This window comes from Cucumis melo, chromosome 8, assembly GCF_025177605.1.
Source record: "Cucumis melo cultivar AY chromosome 8, USDA_Cmelo_AY_1.0, whole genome shotgun sequence".
Classification (NCBI taxonomy): Eukaryota; Viridiplantae; Streptophyta; class Magnoliopsida; order Cucurbitales; family Cucurbitaceae; genus Cucumis; species Cucumis melo.
This window is the reverse complement of record NC_066864.1, coordinates 18,750,635-18,766,690: the sequence shown is the minus strand read 5'-3', so window position 1 is coordinate 18,766,690 and position 16,056 is coordinate 18,750,635.

Sequence of the window (16,056 nt, the reverse complement as noted above, 5' to 3'; positions counted from 1 at the left end):
TTGTCAAAGAAGTTTTCCCAAATGGAGCATACAAAATCGTTGATCATGAAGAATTGCGAATTGGCCCAATCAATGGCAAATTTCTCAAGAAGTTTTATGGCTAATCTAGTCATATAAAAAAAATGGTACGTAGGCAGCTTAAAGTTCACTTTAAGTTTAGTCACATGTAAAAAAAATCATGTTTCATTGACACCCTTTCTAGCCCATGGCTTCTCCACAAGGAGACTAAGTCCATCTTCTCTTGGTTGATTTCTATCAGAAAATCCTACGAGGTGTCGGCCTCCAGACAAGAATCGTTCTGTGAAGTAATCAATCGTTCTACAAAATAAGGTCACTAGAAGTAAGTTAATGTTGATGACATGGTCTTGGAACAAAGAATATATGAAAGCAAAGTGGACAAAGCAGGCCGTCATGATAGAGTTGCATCGTCTATCACAAACAAATCTCATATGCCGGCGAAGCAATAGGATGTCGTGATAGAGTTGATCGTCTATCATGAACAAACCCCAGATGTCGACAAAGAGTAAGGCGTCATGATAGAGTTGTTTCGTTTATCACGAACAAACCCTAAGAAGCAGCATGGTATCATGATAGAGTTGCATCGTCTATCATGAACAAACCCTAAGAAGCAACAGAGCGTCATGATAAAGTTGCATCATCTATCATGAACAAATCTCATACGTCGATGAAGCAGTAAGGCATCGTGATAGAGTTGCATCATCTATTATGAACAAACCCAAGACTTAGACAAAGAGTAGGGCGTCATGATAGAGTTACATCGTCCATGATGAACAAATCCTAGACTTCTACAAAAAGTATGACATCATGATAGAGTTGCATCGTCTATCATAAACAAACCCTAAAAAGTAGCAGGGCGTCATGATAGAGTTGCATCGTCTATCACAAACAAACCCTAAAAAGTAGCAGGGCGTCATGATAGAGTTGCATCGTCTATCATCAACAAACCCTAAGAAGCAGTAGGGTATCATGATAGAGTTGCATCTCTATCATAAACAAACCCCAAGAAGCTGCAGGACGTCATGATAGAGTTGGATCGTCTATCATGAACAAACCCCAAGAAGCAATAGGGTGTCATGATAGAGTTTCATCATCTATCATGAACAAATCCCATACGTCGACGAAGGAGCAGGATGTCATGACAGAGTTGCATCGTCTATCATGAACAAACCCCAGAAGCTGACAGTCAAAGAAGCAGGATGTCGAGGAGACTGTAACCTCATATATACTTGTATGGTACCTTCAAAGGCTTGCCAAAAAAAAAAAGAAAAAAAAAGAATTAAGTTAAAAGTTCAGAAAAAAAGAAAAAAGAAAAAAAAGAAAAAAGAAAAAAAAAACAAGAGAGAAAAGAAGTTTTTTCTCTCATACCTTTGTTCGGCTTGATAAGGAAAGAATTATCATGGTATCAGTCTATTTATAGGCCTAACAAGTCCAATTCCTAATAGGATTTGAAATGATTAAATAATAAAATAAAATTAAAATTGAATTATCTTATGTTATTTTATTTTGGAATAAAATCTCGGATTTCACTTTTGAGATATTTAAACATATTTTAATTTTTTAATTTTTTAAATTCAATTATCTTATGTTATTTTATTTTTGAATAAAATCTCAAATTTCACTTTTGAGATATTTAAACGTTTTTTAATTTTTAAATTTTTTAAATAAAATTAAAATTCAATTATCTTATATTATTTTGTAATAAAATCTCAAATTTCCACTTTTTAAGATAGTTACATATTTAAATATTTCAAAATTTAGATTTTACCCCCAAATTAAAATTAAAATTTAGATTTTGCCCCTATTTTTATCTCAAATTTAAATTGGAGTCATAAATCTAATTTTATCTTAACATTGAGATCTTGTATTTATTTCAAAATTAGATTTGGTCATTTTATCCCAAAATTAAAATTGGTCATTCTAAATTCTTGTGCATCTAAGGACAAATTAGGGTGTACTAGAAACCTCATCTTTGTCCCAAATTAAAATATGGTTTCAAATTTTATAAAAAAAAATTCATCAAATATTTATCCTCAGATTAAAGTAAATTGAGGATAAAACCTTAAACTTTTCTTAAATTAAGGATTGGCCAAATTCCAACCTTTATTTCAAATTTAAATCAAACTCATGTACTAGATTTATAGTTTGATTAATTTGATATGCCAAATTGAACAAAAAAAAATCAAAAAAAAAAAAAGAAAAAAATAAGCTTACATTTGGACTTTAAATTTATCTTTTCGTGATTCACCCACCCATACATGTGCATAAATCTAGAAAGGGCTATTTGTTGAATAAGAAATTGTTTGGAACCAATTACAAATTGTCACGTCATTTAATTTACTAAAATAATTGCATTTGGGATTAACTAAAAATTGGCATGTGTCCCAAATTAAATTTAAAGATAAGTTGGACAATTCTAATGATGTCACATGTCTTTATTATGACAATTGGATCAAATTAATTATGTTCGTTCAATTAAATATTATTTACTTGGGTTAGAATTCAATTGAGCCAAAAAAAAATAAGCTTAATTTAGCCCAAAATTAAATATGACCCAAATCCATGTGATTAAGCCCATGGGTATGGTCCATGGATCAGACCAAGCCTAAGTCCATAAAAGCCCACCAGGAAACTCTATAAATAAAGGAGTTCTCTTGGACTCCAGAAGGTCTAGAGAGAATTCTCCCAAAAGCTAGAAAGACTCCCAACTTCTAGAGTCGACCACCCTCGAAAATTGAAGCTCCTTTGAAGATACAAGCTTTTTCTAAGACTCCAACTTCAAGAACATCACCTGTTCCGCTTCCTTAAATCAAGAGTAAGCATCCAATCGAGAGAGAATCGGAGGATCAAATTCTAGAAATCGAACCACATTGCACAAAATCAACATAAATACAACATCAACACAAGTTCAACTCCACGTATCAAATTTCTTCGGAAATCTCTTGTGAACAAAAACCAATAATGTAACTAGGTTTTTTGTGGTTTATTCATTTGATCAACGATATATCATATATATTTTTCTGATGGTAATTAATTAGAGTAGGTCTTTTTTGCGAATACTTTTCAATTTAGTGATTTCATACAAAGATTAATAAGATGAGATGGTTTGACTATAAAATAAGAGAAATATTTATGTACAAATTTATTTTACAGACTAAATTTTTAAGTTGTTATGCCACTACTAGAAATTTGGGTTTTAACGACGCAAAATTTGCGTCATAAAGAGTTTCAACAACACAATTTTTATGTCATTGAAGCCTGTGTTAAGAAAAGCTATTTAACCATAATTCAGAAAAGTGTTGTTAAATATGCTTAGATGACACCAAGATTGTGTCATTAGTACTCTTACCTTGACATAATAAATATGTCACTATTATTTATAACTCAACACCAATATATTGTCATCAATACCTTTACATTGCTGCAAGAAATGACACATAATTTTCAATATAGTACTTTATATATCAACATATCAACTATTCAATAGGCATGAAAATGGAAAACAACAATCGTAAAAAGTAATGATCCATTAATGGGGTCCAAAAGAAAGTTGGTAAGACATATATAATTAACATACTTAAAGATCTTCTTAGTTTGTTACAAGGCGTAAAAGGAAATGTTTACAACTATCAACGCTTGCTCAATGAAAATACTAAAAATGAAGATAAGAAGTGTCAAATAAACATCGTAATTGAAAATTTGGTGTCCACCAGGGTCATTTTCCAATTTGGAATAAAAGTTCCCTGCAAAGAAAGAAAAAATAACATTATTTAATAGGTTTAAGTGAATATCTACCAATGATGGGAATGAACGACGAGAAACTTTGATGCAACATTATAATACCAAATGTTTATGTGTTCATCCAAGTGCCTTCACAGTCGATTATGGAATCTCTTCATCTTCCCTAGTCATGACTGCTGGACATTCTGAAATCATTGGGCAATGGAGGGATGTATTAACCAGCTCGTCATTGTGAGAATTGTCAATAAGCTTTTTTTTTTATTGTGGCTTCACAACGACAAACCATCTGCCATCACTATGAAATTTAACATAGAATACTTGTCTTACTTGTGATGCTAATATGAATTAATCTAAATAATGACCGACACAATTGAAGTCACTAGTGTTAGCCCTAGATCATCTACTTATACTCCATTCTTTGTATCAACCTAATCACATCTGAACAATGTAACCTTAAAACTGTTATAATTGACTTCCCAGATTCCTTGAGTCACACTATAGAAGGACATGCCAACAATTATTGGGTTTTTGTCTATGGCACTTGCTACATGCATTGTTGATGCAACAAACATAACATCACTATTTTGAATCGTTCTGGTGTCATCACGAGGCTTTGTGTTGTAGCAAATTCTCTTAACTTTATATCCCTCATATTTTATCACAACATGATGTGGGATATGTGCAATCCATCTTATAGTCGTGCTCACGACTTTACCTTCGTGGATTTCAAGCATGACCTATTATGGTGACCATAGTCAGACATGGTTGTTCGTACTTTACATTATGTGTCAATAACATGAAAGTACAACTAAATAACATACTTGGTCTCATATCCTATTGGGGAATGATCGATTGTGCTCATCTCATAACCATTTCTCATTTCTCGCCCTTTGTGGGTTGGAAGATTTTAAGATTTCCATATGTCATCTATGTACGGCCAGTTGACATCAAAATAGTGAGTACCATTTATTTAGAGTAGCATAAATAAGAAAAAAAGGTCATGTCAAAGGTAATGAATCGTACTCTCTATACGGCTGAACTTTTTTTATGTTTTCTAGTATGTGTAAATAGGCTTGTTTTAGTAGAAGTTGACTAGGTGTAACAAATGATCCAACAGATAGCGGTCTTTCGATCTAACCTTCCTCTAAAGCTTTAAATGATCCTAGTCCAATGGGGTCAAGCTTAAATAGAAACTTAGAACAAAATTCAATAGCTTCCTCACATATGTATGCTTCTACAATTGACCCTTCCGAATAATTTCTATTATGGACATAACTTTTCAACACTTTCATATATCTTTCGAATAGGTACATTCACCGTAGGTATATGAGTCCACATAGTTTTGCCTCTTGCATAAGGTGGACGTATAGATGTACCATAATTGTGAAAAATGGTGGTGGAAAGTACTTTTCAAGCAAACATAATGTTTCGACAATGTCTTGCTACAATTTATCTAAATTTGATATTCGTAAAGTCTTGGAGCAAACAACATTGAAAAAAGAACACAATCTAATGATAGTGACTCTAACATTATTAGGTAAAACTCCACGTAATGCAATTAGGAGAGGTTGTTGCATTAGAACATGGCAATCATGAGATTAAAGACTAGAGAGCGTTAGATTCCTTAAAGATACAAGACTTCTGCAAAATAGAGACCTTCTTCTCTCTTAACAAAGTATAACATGCTGCAGGTATGTAAGTTCTACTTCCATCGAACACAGGAGCCAACTCGAGTCGAATGTTCATTTTTACAAAATCAAGTCTATAACTTAGTCGATCCTTACTCTTCCCTGGCATGTCAAGCAGTGTACCAATTATATTCATTAATACATTCTTCTCAATATGTATAACATCAAAACAGTGTCTTACATGTAACTTTTTTCCAGTATGGTTACTCAAAGAATGCAGAAATCTTCTTCCAGTAGTCATTCTGAATGTCTTCATTCAACCTCCTACTAGACCTTTTACCACATGGAAATGTCTTATCTTTAAGTCTATTATAGAATGCCTCACCTAATAAAGGGAGATGAGGTGTCTCATGCTTCTGATTACCATCAAATGCTTTCTTTTGTCTCCTATCAAGGTAATGTCTTGGTAAGTATTTTGTGTCTCATGTATGCATTTTTCTTCACATTTGGTAGTCTTATAGAAGAAATGTCCTCCCCATATATTGAACAAGCCTTTATACCCCTTCATTCTACATCCACACAGGTTATCATATGTAGAAAAATCATTGATAGTCCGTAGTAGAATAGCTTGCTGGTTGAAAAATTCTTCTTTATGTGCATCAAAACATTGAACACCTTTTTCCCACATAAGTTTGAGATCATCAATCAAAGGTGTTAGGTAAACATTTATGTCATATCCTAGATGCTTAGGTCTCGAGATTAACATAGTTAACATCAAATGCTTTCTCCTCATACATTGTCGTGGTGGAAGGTTATATATTGTAGCAATCATGGGCCAACAACTATATTTCATCGATAAATCTACGTACGGATTGATGCCATCTGTGGACAACCCCAAGTGGAGATTTCTTTTTTTGGACCTAAAAATTGGCCACAAATGGTCTACCAACCTCTAAGATGAAGTATCAGCTAGATGCCTTAACACACCACCTACTTCTTGTCAATTGCGTGTCAACATAAGTTCTTTGCATGTTCTAAGTTCTTGAACATCCTTAAAAACCTTGGAACAATTGGAAAATACCATAGCTATTTGGCTGCAACTCTCTTAATCTCTTCATTTAAGTTCTTACTTATCTTCTACCTCGAAATGTTACATTTAGAACACTTACTGATGTCTATCATATCTTTTCTATACACGCAGCAATTGTTTGGGCATGTATCTATTTTTTGATAACTAAGGCTCAATGTAATAGGTGTTTTATTTTTTTCTTCATACCATGGACACCGGGATTTCATTATTTTCAGGCAAGAACTCGTTAATTGCTGCCAATAGTTTGGAGAAGCTAGCATTACTCCATCCAAATCTAACCTTCATGTTGTATAGCCTAACTAATGCTAACAATTTTGTGAATCTTTTACAACCAAGGAATAAATTCTTCTTTACATCGTCGAACCTATTGTCAAACATATTAGGTACTTTAGAAAATTAATTGTTGACACTTTAAACAATTTTTAGCACATGAAATAATCATCGTCGATGGTTTCTTCCTTTGTGTATGATAAAAAAAGGTAAAATGCACAACGGAAAAAGATTGAAAAAGATCCATATTGTCGAAAATGCAGGTAATTTGTTAATAAAATCTCAACACCTAATATTCCACTAACATTTAGTGGAACTTAGTGGGCTAGGTGTTTACATCTCATGTAGCCACTTATCCCACTAAGTGTTAGAGGGATTATCCAACAAAATGTTGGATTTTTCCACTAACTTAGTCCAAGGCATTTTGGACATTTGACCATTAAAGTCAAAGTCAAACTTTGATTTTTTACCATTTTGTCCATCATGACTAATTTTGACCTCCCGAGCAAGAATCCGCATTCCTTTTTCTAAAATTCAAATCACATTTGAATATAAAGTCGATCAAAGTTTGACTTTTCAAAGTCAAAAGTCAACATTTTGACTTTTTACAACTTTGACCATTTTCATCAATTTCGGCTCCCGAATATGAATCCATATTCATATTTTTAATATTTAAATCACATTTAAACATAAATCTCTTTCTTCAAGCTATAACCGACGACTATATCACATATACTTGTCGGTTACTCTCTCTTTACCTAATTCGAACAATCCAAATTATTCCAACATGTTGTTCTAAGTTAATTCCGTAAGAGCTAGCAGTAAAACCTAATGTACCTATAGATCATGGGCTCCAACGATCCCACATTAACTAGTTAAACTCTTTTAGACCGAGCTAATCAACATTCGTTAACTAACAAGTCATTCCACTAAAGTTCCGTAGCTACACTCCCTTCACTATAGATATATTTCTGTCCATCTGATATAACCATGATCAGGTTAATCCTTCACTAATTGTTCGTAACCTCGACTGAGTCAAAATACCATTTTACCCATGAGACTACATCTTGTTCCTTAAGTCCCACTGATCCACTATTGAACAATTGGTTTAAGGTCCAACCTATAAACCGAATCCCTCTTAGGCCAATGAAAGAGGGTCCCTTGTTCAAGACTTGGATTCAATCCTTAAGGGAACAACCTATCTACTAACCCTAAAGCGAGGTAGGAGTGAATTTCGTCTTACACCCTATGTCCCTAGCTATCCATCTAGTCTTACCCCTGATATTGGAGGCTTGTTCGGCCAGCGCCATTGAGCTGCCCTCACCTATGTAGATCTAAGCATAATTCTGTGTGAACAGAAGTTCATAGTTAGCTCAGATTAAGATTAAGTTACCTAGGTCATCAAAAATCAAAATAGCCAGTTTTATATAGTGAACGGTGTTATAACTTAAAATTGACTATTTCATGGTTCTAATCTTATGTAAACTCTTTACATAAGGTGCCCTCATTCTCATGTCTCTACATGAACAATTTATGATCACATCATTTATACTAACTACAGAGTAGGCCACATCCATAGTATTTCCAAAATAAGGCGCCCAACCTTATTCATACACTATAGACCGTTTGGGCTATGTACTCGAACATAATTCACGTTCATGTCTCTACATAAAGTTCAAGTCCGCACTAGATAGCCTCAGAATCTTAGTTTATTGGATTCAAGATCATAGGATTCTATTTTCACTAAAAGTCCTCAATAACCACTTTATTGAAAAGAATGCAATTTAAACTACAAACTACGAGTTTTAGGACATAAATTCCAATAGTGTAATCCCATTGATTGTTTGAACTCTCTATTGTAAAAGCTTTTCAATGCCAGAACCATAACTTATAACTTTGATCGATCCCATTGGCATATAGATGGTATCTGACTGTTGATTCTTCATGTGACAAACGATTCCCACATTTCAATCATGGACACCTAATAGTACTAGAACCTTTGCCATTACGAATACCAAATTGAATGAATGCTTCCACTTCCAATTCATAGCTTCCTCTTCTAATACATACGCTTCAACTTTCATCATCCATGATTTATCCATTGGACGATATTCTACAGCGTATATATCTTAGAAGTTAGCCTTAGTCAAACATGTTTGCAGTAGAAGAGAAAAGATACTTAGGTTATATATTGAGCAATTTTGTTTTGGGGGTTTTTCCTATAGATTTGAAAAGTTAACCCCATGGAAGAAAGAAAGATATAAAAGGGAGAAAAAGGAAGATATGAGGAATTGGAACAAACTTAAACTAAGTACAACTTAAAATGGAAAAGTAAAGAGAGATAGTCTAAATGTAGTAATTCCAACCAAGCTTTATTTACCCCACACAAAATACACGACTTGGAGAGCAAACTTCAAGTTAAAAACCTGAAAGTTCTTTAAGCAATCAATAGTAGCCAGTATTTCAGGTTATGAACTTATAAAACTCAATACAAAGACCAATGAGGAAAGGAGTAAACAACGGGAAAATATCAATTTTTTCACTTAAGAACTTTTTATATACCTATTTTTTCTTTTGATAATTAATGGCAATGAATTATATTTTAAATGTATAACATTTTTTTTTAGAGTTAAAAGAGAATCCCTTTCCTTTAATTGCTAAAATCATGAGATATTTTTATTTGTGTGTTTGTGAAGAATTAAGGTTAACTAGTGATGATGTTTGGAATGAATTTTAATCCAAGATCCCTCCTCCACTCCCTTTCACCCACATCTCTTCTACTTTCATTCTCTTTCACACACACACACACAATCTTTCCCTAGATCTCCATCTTTAGGAAGGAAGGAGCTCAACCAAAGGAAGAAGAAGCGAGACAGAGAGAAAGGGCTAACTGAAAGGCTCGACTGGATTAACCTTCTTTAGTTGGGTCCGACCAGGTTGAAACCCTTTTTTTTAGTATCTATATTCCATAATTCTTAGAGTAAACTCAAAGTAACCTCACAGAGAACTATCCAGAAGCTCTCACTCTTTATACAGGGAGTATAGGGCATGAGATTCAGAATGAGAACAAAAGCATGAAAACTAGTTAGTAAAATAGAATGGCTAGTTAACCTTCTATCGGGGTAGACTCGTTCTGCTGTTGTCCACACTTACTCAGGATATCTAGTCTTTTCATAGTTCAGGACTTTACACATATCTTCCTATGCAAAGATAGGGGGTTAAAAAATTTAAGGGTGCGAAGGACTCATTCACTCCACAACTTAATATGGATATAAACAAGTTCTTCGAACTGGTCCTACGGATAGGCTTTCTTTGAACAATGTTGATGTAGAAAGATACACATACACATGATAACTTGTAGAAAGACAAGTTATTGTAGCCTTTTAGGTAGAATAATGTGACCAAAATGCATAAGAAATGTGTTAAAACATGTAGCTTATGTTGTAAATTCGTAAATATTTAAAAATACACTTTACATAAGCTTCCATGCCTGTTTCACCTTGTTTTTAGTGCCTAATACAAGATTATGAAAAAAAGAAGAAACTGGCGAATCGCAGAGGAACTCGAGAGAATATTAGGTGAGAAAGCCATATCAGTAGGCGAGAAGAGGTTCGCTAGAAAATAAAAGTGGCAGATAGAGTTGATGTGACTTAACATAAAAGCAGCTTTCGATGATGACATGCTTAGAAGACTAGATTTCCGGCCTAAATTTGTCTATATAAACAACTTCATCACCATCAAGAAGAGGAGTCCCGAATAGGCCAAAACATGTTTGAATAGACTGGACCCTAGAGAGTGGTAGGAAGGAGTAGTCTTTCCAACATCTGTAAAGTCTTTCTTCATCTTTTTCGGTCAGTCTACGACTAAGAGCTTAAGGCTGAGTGAAGAAGATCTCATTTTCATCTTCCCCTTTACTTGTAATGGCATCCCTATTCTTTTCATTTTTGTATTTCTATACATTGTATTTATTTATATTGTTTAGTGGTTGAAGGCCTATATTCTTTAATACAAATGTATATTTATATCTCTTCAATCCATTCATCTCTTTACTGTTCACCTTTCTTTATGTTATTTGTAGTTTAAGTCTTATGATAAGTTCTTAATAAGATAGTTAGCTTATGGTTCTTATCGCTTTTGCTGAGCAATTTTTATCACTTGACCAGTGTATATCGCCAACTACCCGAGAGGGTAAGTAGCCAGGGTATGGCTAACATGTGCAAGGAGGAGTTTGGAAAACTCCACCTTAGCGAGATAACTTCCATCATTTGTATCCCTAAAGGAGAACAAGTGTGGGTATTAGACACCGAGAGGTTGCTACCCTTAAACCTGAAGCTCTATGAGTCTTATAATTGAAGCATTCTAGATATAACTTGCTTATCGGGGCTTAGTCATTTGGATCCCAAAAGGTCACCATGTGTGGCATTTAATGACTTAAAGAGAAGTGCGTCTTAATCATAAGAACGTTAATTAAACTATATCGCATCAAAGGTCTTAGATTGCTTAGTCACTTGGTAATGCATAGACTTTTCTTCACCCCTTCTTTTATACAAGTTAGTTCATAATTTCATCTTGCATCCATCCTATGTCCCCTTTACAGATTCTCTAATGTAGATAAGTAGATATAGTTTAAACTTACACGCATTACACTGTATAATTATTCTTTTATATTAGCTAAACGTCTACTGAACCTTAGAACTAAGTTTTGATATCAATTCCCTGTATTCGACTCTGGATCACCCAAATAAATCTATTATTTCGCTTACAGTTAGGCAAGCAATAGGAAAACATGTACACGACAAAGGTTTAGAAACACATAATGAAGAGATTTATAAGAAGCATTTTATATGCAATGATCTTGAATCAATGACGCATTACGAAGAATGAAATATAGAGTTTTCACCTAGTTAAGTTTGAAACAAAAGTTCCATCCCAAGCAAAAAAGTCCTTGATAATGAGCAAGAGTCAAAGATTACAGTTTTTCTCAATGAGTGTCACATATTTATCAGAGAACCTAAACAATCACGGAAACTATGTATCTTTTAATACCAAATGAACATTTAACTTCAACAATATAAAAATTGGGTATGAACCCCATGCAACGTATTTGGCTACGAAAAAAGAATACAAAGGAAATGAAGGCACTGGCTGGTTTGAAAAGATGATGACCATCATAATACTTTATTGGCAGAGAAAGTAATAATCAGAATAGCCTCTCTATCAATAGAGTAAAACTCCGTAACAAAGTTTTCTTCAATGATTGAGACTCATGTATGTGAATTTATTACAACTAATTGAAGGTCGAACTTCTTGAATTGCATCTAGTACGAGAATCTAATCTGTGTTTAATAAATATGGTCAGGCAGACATTTTCTAAAGTTCCACTAACTTACTAGATGTGTATTAGATTAGAAAAGGAAGAAAAAAAAGTAACTTGCTCTGAACAACGCAATAAAGTATTCAACAACGCAACAAGGTATTCAAGATCACTAAAAAACAGAACCTTTATGCATCTCATTTAGCTATTTTTGTACCTCTGCATTATTTGGATTCACATGGATATTTTCTTATTTATATCGTTTTCAGAAATATATTCAAACCTCAGAATTCATCGCTAAACTCAAGAGTCTTACAATTTTCGTAACCTTAATTTCAAAATCAGAACTCACTACTTTGCCAGAATGCAATATGAACAATAATCAAATAACTCAAAATAGGAAAACCTTGAACAATGTCATTAAATTTCAGGAAAAAGATCAAATAAGAGAAAAGAAAGTGAAGGTAACAAATCGGTGACAAAGGACGGAGGAGCATTATAGGAACGAACGAAGATGACGGAAGAGGGAGAACCAGCTGGAGAACGAACCAGCAAAAAGATAGGTCGTAGGAATGAAAGCATAACAAATCGAATGTTTTGAGGGAGGAGAAGCACCAAACGGCTTGAGACAGCGAACGAGAACAACTAGTGAAGAGGAAGAGACGACGAACGAAGATGACGTGCCCTGCAGAGGGACAACGGCGACTGGAGGGTGACAATGACGACGCGAGAAATATCCATGTCATTTGGTGAGATCCTTCAAAGTACGAATGGAGCAATTGCGAGAGAGAGGAAAAGTCATTGGAGAACATTTGCGTGAGAGAAAGAGAGACGACAGTGGCGATAAACGAGATAAGGGTTTTTGTGGTTGTGGTTCGCGAGAGGGATGAAAGCATATGAATTTTTTAAAAAAAATTAGAAAGTGTACGAATTAAGGCATTAAGGAGGGAAATAATTGATCTTTTATTAGGGCAATTTTTTAATAACACACAAATTATGTCATTAATTAACAACACGGTGTCAAGAAAAATGTGTCACGAAAAATTTCGACATTTTTATTTTTAACAACACATTTTATTCCCTCGCACCCCTTTTTTCTTGATTTGAAGTGTCATTAAAACAAAAAATTTTAGTAGTGAAAATTCTTCAAATACGCACTGAAAAATCAAGACTTGCTTGTTTGATTTAATAGTACGGTATTGAAAATTATTTCTAATGACAATGGCTTGCAAGAATTTTTTTTCAACAAAGGCTTCATTGAAAACATATCATGGTTTTTTACTTCAAAACTGGATGAAATCTTTGATATATCAATATTTAAAAAAAAATGGCCCTCATTTGCATGGATATCTGTTGGCAATAAATTCGAAGCTGTATAGTCCAAAGTAATAGCGAAGCAGTAGAATGACCGAAGAGAACAATGTGTTGGCCCACGTTTGATCCTATTATGTGGTAAAATTATTTTAAATTGCTATCATTGATAATAGGCAAGTCATTTTTCAGACATTCTATAGAACCTAAGTAGAGGTGTACATCCAGATTATCCATATTAAAAAATCTGCCTACCTTGGATATAAGACTATTGTGTAACTCTTGAAAAGACATTTATTCATAAACTAAAATTCATGATACATTGCCAATACATTGGCAAACGAAATTACAAACATAATTTATATGGCTAAGCTTGCTTTCAAGAAATAAAACAGAGAAGAAGAACTACTTGGAAACCTTCCTATTATCTGGATTGAGATGGTTTGTGGGAACCAAAATGGAAGGAGGAAATTATTAGAGAGAAAGAAATTAGTAAGTTAGTCCTTCACAAATGTTCGTAACACCAGCTAGATCAAATTACCAGTTTACCCCTAGGTTACTTCTAGCCCTTAAATATCTGTTTATGGTCCAACCACTAAACAGAAACCCCTCTCGTGCCATAGAGAGGGTAGGGCCCTTTGTTCAAGTCCTGGAGACACCATTTAAGGGAACACTTATCTAATTACCCTAAAATTGGGAAGGAGTAAATTCCATCTTATGTGATTATGTTAATTCCAGCTCCTCACTCGGTCTTGTCCCTAAAATGATAAGTATATTGAGTCAACAATCTGACCACTCTCACCCATATAAATCAAAGGACAATCCCTTGCAAACAGGAGTTCATAATACACTCAGGATTAAGACTAAGTTACCTAGGTCATTCTAATGAAATAGAAACCCAACTAGTTAACAGAGTTACATCTAGTGATTACTATTTCATGGTCCGGTCTTATGCAAACTCATTGCATAGGATACCCTCACTAGCATGTCGCCTACATGAATACGTTGGATCAATGTGTTTGTATCAAATACAAAGTGAGTCGTATCATAGTGTTTCCAGGATAAGGTTCCCAACCTTAACCCTATACTATAGACCCTTTAAGCTGATCTTGAACATTGATTCCTTTATGTCTCTACATACTCTTTAAGACTCATCAAACAACTTAGGATGTTAGTTTATTAGATTTATGTTATTAAGATAAAACTAATAATATAATCAATAACACTTATTGAAATTATAATAATAAAACACTTTATTGATAACGATCAATGGAATATATTTATTATCTACGAATTGTAGGACATAAAACCCAGTATGTATATATATATATATATATATATATATATATTAATGTATTATCCACAATATCTCCTAGTATACAACGAACAAACATGTAAACCGAAACTAACTTTATATATTGTATAAAATTATGAAATGATCTTTAATATATGAATAACATTGAAAATTAGATGTAATATAATCGCTATAAATTGAAAATATATTCCTCTCAAAATCAACAAAAAAATTAATCTTTATTAATGTAAGAGAAATCAATTAAAATACCTATAAAAATCCATTGTAATAATTATTTGAAATAGACATATATAAAATGATAATTAGGTAAAATATAAAAGATTAAAAAAATATGAACTCACTAAAAAACATGAAGGAGATGAATGACAAAAGAATATCATATTTGATGAAAGAAGAAATATGTACGTAGAAAATGTTTAGTTGAAATATTGTAGATAATATATTTGATAATTAAACTCATAATACACCTTTCCTAATAGTTTGTCATATATATCATAATTAGTTAGGAACACTTATAAATGAAATCAAATAAATTAACTAAAAAAAATTATTAAATAATTAATATTATAAATATGTCAGTTTTAATATCTCTAATAAATGCAGTTCAAAATTTATAAGCTAAATAAATATAATATTTTTTATATATCTTTAATTTTAAATTAATGATAAGGTTGAATTCATCCTAAAAATTTGCTAGATCTTATTAATGAAAATAATTGAGAATTCAAAATATTTGCAAAATATTGTAGCCCGATTAGATTATTCTTCTAAATTTTTCAATAATTAATTTAAAACAATAGTTAACATGGCATCATTAGGATTCGTAAATTTACATTTTCAATCTCAATTTGGGACACATGTTAACTTTTAGTCTCAAACTCAATTATTTGTAATTTCGTAATTAATTTACTAAATGACATGAGAATGATTAGTCTAAAATTTTTCATTGAACAACTGTAATAGATAAACAAAATAATACTTGCGTTTGCATCCTTAAAAAATAATTTTAATGGGGTTCAACATTCAAGTTTAGAGTAAAGAAAAAGAAAAGAATGGAGATTTTAATCAAATGAAAGTAACCGGTTATACGGTGAAACTATGGATACATTCGTACATTGTTGAGAATTCAGACTATGATCGAATAGAGTTAGATTGCAACTAAAGGAGATTGAGAACAATAATAATGAAGAAGAAGAGAGAGGATAGAACACAAGGATTTTACGTGGAAAACCCCTAAACAAGTTAGGGTAAAAAACCACGGGCAATGATAGAAGAATTCACTATATAAAATAGGAGTTACAAAAACTTTCTTTCTTATTGAGGGATACAAAGCTCTCTAAGAAGAAACTCTCTCTATTTTATATTTCAC